Source organism: Etheostoma spectabile, unplaced genomic scaffold, assembly GCF_008692095.1.
Source record: "Etheostoma spectabile isolate EspeVRDwgs_2016 unplaced genomic scaffold, UIUC_Espe_1.0 scaffold559, whole genome shotgun sequence".
Lineage (NCBI taxonomy): Eukaryota > Metazoa > Chordata > Actinopteri > Perciformes > Percidae > Etheostoma > Etheostoma spectabile.
The window spans coordinates 226848-232356 of NW_022605627.1; the positions used below are offsets into that span (position 1 = coordinate 226848).

The 5509-nt window shown below is 39.2% G+C and overlaps 1 protein-coding gene across 1 annotated transcript in view; it reads left to right on the top strand.

The window, feature by feature from the left end:
* The window catches only part of LOC116686935 (whirlin), a gene marked incomplete at its 3' end in the record, with an annotated part of 136364 nt that overhangs the window by 1603 nt on the left and 129252 nt on the right, over window positions 1-5509 (top strand).

Sequence of the window (5509 nt, forward strand, 5' to 3'; positions counted from 1 at the left end):
TGAAAAAGCTGACTAAATGGGCTTAAAAAGTGATAGTTTAAAAATGTGTTAGGTTAATAGATCATATTAAAATTATTAAATTATCTTGCATCCACCACATAAAGATTCAGTTTTGTCAGGGACTAAGGACATGTCTTATTTAGATATTCAACTGCGGCAAGCCCCCTGATCTGCTAGTCTGTTCACACATATTGCTGTGTTAGTTAGTGTAGTGGGTGACTTACCAGGGTTTCCACCAGTGTATTGCAAGCTTGGTGGCCCACCGGGCCTAAATTGCCCGCCTCCAGGCCTACAACTGGGAATTATTTTAAAGATGTTTTTTAAACTACAATTAGCCTACAGAGGGGTGGCTCAGTTGGAATCTTAGACATAGTCATATTTTCAAATGTCCAGTTAGCTTTAAGCACTGACTTAACGTTGGGCTCTATGGAATCTGTCTCATAGCTTTTTTTTTTTTTATTCTCAATTTTGCAATTCTTTTGATGATTCTGTTATCAACAGAAACCATTGGATGCCTACATTAATGCTGCCATCAGTCTGTGAGTGGCCCTGACCGGACCCTCATCGAAAGAAAGACACTGTTTTCGGGCCCCCTCTGAAAAGCTTTTAGTAGCTTATTTGGGGTTCCCATTTCATGCGTCCTGTATAGGATTGTTGTGCCTCATGGAATTGTGTCTGAATGTACAATAATGACGTGTGAAATAAACGAAACGAAACGAAACTTGAAAAAACGTAAAAACTACAAACTATTAAAGGAGTTAACAAAACAAGCTAGGTAACGTTATGATCGCTACAAAAAACATTTTTTTTTAGTTATGACTAATTTATTGATGACTCAGCATAATTTGCATTAGAGAAAAGAATCACTTCATCTTATGTTTAAAGTGAATAACATAGCCTTGTCAGCCTACTTACTGGATTTCCACAATTGAAGTAATTCTAACTTTGTTTTTCTCCCACCAGACTTCTGTGTTTAGGTTTTTACATCTATTAGAGATTAGATCTTTCTATGGCCAACTCAAATCTATTAGATTATAATATTAGAGCTAGCCTGAGCACAAGTGCTTAGAAACCCCCCTATTATTGATATACCTAAGATAACCATAGGTCTAGTTTGTGTGTGTAAAGTTAAATGACGTTGTGAGTTCACAACAGGTCATTCTATACAGTTAGGTCCAGTTTTTAAAAAATGTCTCACTACAATGAAACGGAAACTAGGGACATACATCACAAATTAATACAACTGTGATCAATAAATCTACAAGACTCTCAGCTTTGTAATCATACTCAATTTCAGCAATTCCAAGACTGTAGGGACCTCAGTATGCAAAATTATTCAAACAAACCATTTTTAGAATAGGTGAAAATAGTATTGAGTGGGCTTGTCTGTAAAGGGAAGAATTGTGTGGACCCATAGAACCCATTTTCATTCAGACAGCTTAAAGGGCCAATGTGTGAGATTTTCTCCCATCTAGCGTTATGATCATATATTGCAATCAACTCTCTCGCGCAACGCAGGTCAAAGTACGTATTGCTACGGTAGCCTTGGCGCTTCAAAAAGTCAAGATGTCATACAAGTCTTTATCCAGCTTTACCTCCGGCGATCAGGTCCGTTCGTTTAATTTGTATTAATTGCAAAATGTTATCTAAAGATTTGGGGAGTACTACAAACTGTTGATGTTAGCCATGTTTCCTTCATCAAACTTTCTTTCAAAGTTTTGGCCCGAGAATATTTTGCACTATCACCATTGCTGCGTCCGGCGCTAAGTGCCGCCCAAGACCACTGTGGTTTAGAGAAATGCAAACAACCCATAGTGTTTTTTCCCTAAACCTAATGTATCTGTGGTGGAGGCAGACCTTAGTGCACAGCGCTGTAAAGTGGCAAGATTCCACATGTTATCATTTAAGTCCTTAGTTACAAAATTCAAATAAATAAGCTTAGGGTCCCGCCTTTGATTGGGCAGACGGGTAATCATAGTTTAGCATAATGTGGATACCACAACCTAAGGCTAATCTATACAGATTAATGTAGATATTTGTTCTAGAAGGTGTGAAAACTCTCCAGTCGCCTCTTCATCAGCCCTGCAAAATGTATGCGGAGATGTCTATTTCACAAATATTGTATTAACATCCCTGTAATCACACATAGATGTATCATTAAGTAGGCTATAGGAAAATCACATTCTTTTATTTTCCACGCGATTTTAAATATGGCATGTGTGAATACACACACTACAAAAGTTGACTCAAAGTCTACTTATGGAGAACAAGCAGAGCGGTTAGTATGGCCTCTTTTTGCCGCCATCAGCGGATTACTCTCATACTGCTGTTCTCCTGTGGATTGATTGAATCACTCTGCTCCACCACCTTCAAAGCTGCCTGTGAAAACTCAGAGTCAGACCTTTGACTCTCTTTGTCTTTCTCTCTTGCTTCATTTCTTCGTCTCTCTTTTCCTGCTTTCTCTCTTTCCCTGGATAGAGTTGTGAATTCTTTTTAGATACTCTGACAGAATATTAAACCGGGAGACTCTCCACTGAGGAATGTGTATCAACAAAATTTGCCTTGCCACTTGAAACTTTTTTTGTGATCAAATGTTTTAATTTTAGAATTAACAAACACAGAGAAGTAAGATGGGGGGGAGGAGGGAGAACTAATAAAAACACATTAGTAGGAATGAAATCTGCAGCTTACCAGTAAGACACACAAAAACAGACATACACAAAGACACAAATAAACAAAAGACATTGACAGAGAGACAGACATAAGACATATGGGACCAAACACATGAACAGACAGAAGTAAGGAGGCTAAAGCACAGGTCTACAGCATGGATTACAAGGATTCAGCCATGTTGAGCCAAGAGTCCCAAATCTGTTATGAGGAAAAATGAACGTGGTAGACTGAATGTGTTTTGAAAGTCGGAAAATGCCAACCTCATTAAAAAGGAAAAACTCCAAGTCATAGCATCCCCTAGTGGCAACAGGAAGTAGGCCTAAAAGTCAAGGTGCTATACTTTAACAAACTCCTCCTAGAGATTTCATCAGATCAACTTCAAATTCGGTTTGTTAACTAAAGACCTTAACGATGAAAAATTATTAAAATTTTTAAAAAAAGTTGTCAAACGATGTGGCCGTGGTGTGGCATTTATTGATGAATAAAGACGTTGTTGTAACTTTAGTGTACATTGACCAATTTGGCCCAAATTTGATTGACAAGTGTCCAGGCCTGAGGACATTTACAGCCCCCCTGCTGGCAACAGGAAATCAGCCTTATATGACAAACATCCGATTTACATGAAACGTATGCGTGGTCTACACGTGATACCGACCCGCCCCCTATGATTTAACCACGCCCACTTACTCAGACCACGCTTTCATAACATTTCAACCGGTTAAGGTAGAGTCTTGTGTGAGAAATTATTGATGATGGTGATGGTTTGACCCGCTTGCTATGATGTAGCCATGCTCCTTTTTATAACCACAACCTGTTTGATGTAGAACCTTGTGTAAGGTATCATTAAACTCAGCAGAGTTCCTTATTCATTGGGGATGTTTTGGCCCGCCCCCCATGATTAATCCACGCCCCTTTTATAACTGGTGACCCCTTTAAGGTAGTCTTATGTGAGGTATCAATGAACTCAGCAGAGACTTTCTTTTTTATTGGTAAAAGTTTGCCGCAACCCCTGTGCTTTGGCCACGCCCCCTTTCACAGCTAATGAACTGTATGTTGTGAGGCATCATTGAACTCAGCAGGGAGTTCCCTTTTCATGGGTGACAATTTGCGCTGTCTGAGTGCCTCGCAAATGCACGGTCACAAGAAGCACCGTCTGCCCGTGACCCCGACGCACGCAGAGGAGTGAGGGCCCATCCATTTAATAATTTTAATATTTGAAGGAACTGGCAGGATTTGATTTAACTGGAATACGTTATGTCATATTTATTTATATAGCACATTTCCAAGGCCGAGGCCTACCAAAGTACTTTACAGTAAAAATCACAAAAAATAAAATAAAATGAAACAGATACAATAGAAGACACAGTAAATAACAAATACTAAGAAAATAGAATACAACATTAATCAAGGTGTCCTGAGCCAAATGCTTCAGCAGTCTTCAGCAATGATTTAAAAGTGGACAAGCTTCTAGCAGTCCGCACAGCTACAGGCAACGAGTTCCACAGAGTTGGAGCAGCCACTGAAAAGGCTCAATCACCTCTGGATCTCAGTTTTGATCTAGGAACCTCTAGGACCATCAGACTGGCTGAACGGAGGTCTCTGGACAGGATTTACAGGATTTCATGGGACTAATAAATAGATTTTAATGTTTGATTAAATAAATGTTTGATTAAATAAATACTATATCTGTATATTCTGTTCTAGCACTGATGCCATATTTTTTTTGAATATAATATTTCACAACAGTGTGCTGTTTGTCTAACCTTGGCCATTGTTTGAAGTTATTTTTAAACAATGACTGCTGCATTTTACTTGTGTGTGGAGAAACATTACATAATCACAACCAAATGACTCCACTAGCACATCAGGCCCTCAACAAGCTCCAAAAATAGAAATTCTTTTTTAGATTGCACCATGCCAGATGGAGGAGGAAGTATTTCAATAGGTGAAGTTATCCTTTGCTGTCAGTTTGATGAGGCCAACAGGATGTGACCGCTTGTTATTAGAGCAAACCTTGTTCACTACATGGCTCCCTTAGCTGTTTTTTCAATAAAAACTGCTGGATGCTGCTGTTGTCAAGTGTCCTTGAACACAGCTCTCCATTTTCCAAAGCCCATATTCTAGATAACATGCATCAGTGTGTGGGCAAGCCGATGGGAATCAGCTCCCTGATGTGGAGGAGCAGCCGGACAAGTATTGTAGCTACAGTAGATCAGAAAGCAGAACAGATGTCACAATATTGTGTGTGTGTGTGTGTGTGCGTGTGCGTGTGTGTGTGCGTGAGAGAAACATAAATTCACACATTAATATATTTTTTTAAATTGTTGTTTTTGTCAAGATTACTTTTGCTCAGAAAGCAAATATTGTTCAGCGATAAAGCAACGTAATTTATGAAAGGTCGATCTTTCTCAGTATCACGTGTTGTTGACTTGTAAGGATCATAATAGAGCAACAGGAGGCTGTATAGACGGCAACCTGTCCTATTTTCAACTTGACAAAGACAGCGTTTTTCAGTTCTTACCTTTCACAATAAAAGCCCTAGACATATGCTACAGTCTAGACCATGGCAGTAGTAGTATTTTGCTAAAAGAAAAGAAATAGGGGGAGCTAATTCCTGTCACTTTACTTTGCAGGCATGGAAATAAAAAAGGATATATTTGTCTGCCAATTTGTCTGAAGGAGAGAGAAAGAGAGAGGGGTGGTAACTGATGGATGTACATGTTAAGGAAGGTAGCTGGCACTGGAGATTTGAGGAGACTGTCAATTTAACTCAATATACTTCCTACACACCGACACACCGACACACAGACACACAGACACACAGACACACACACAC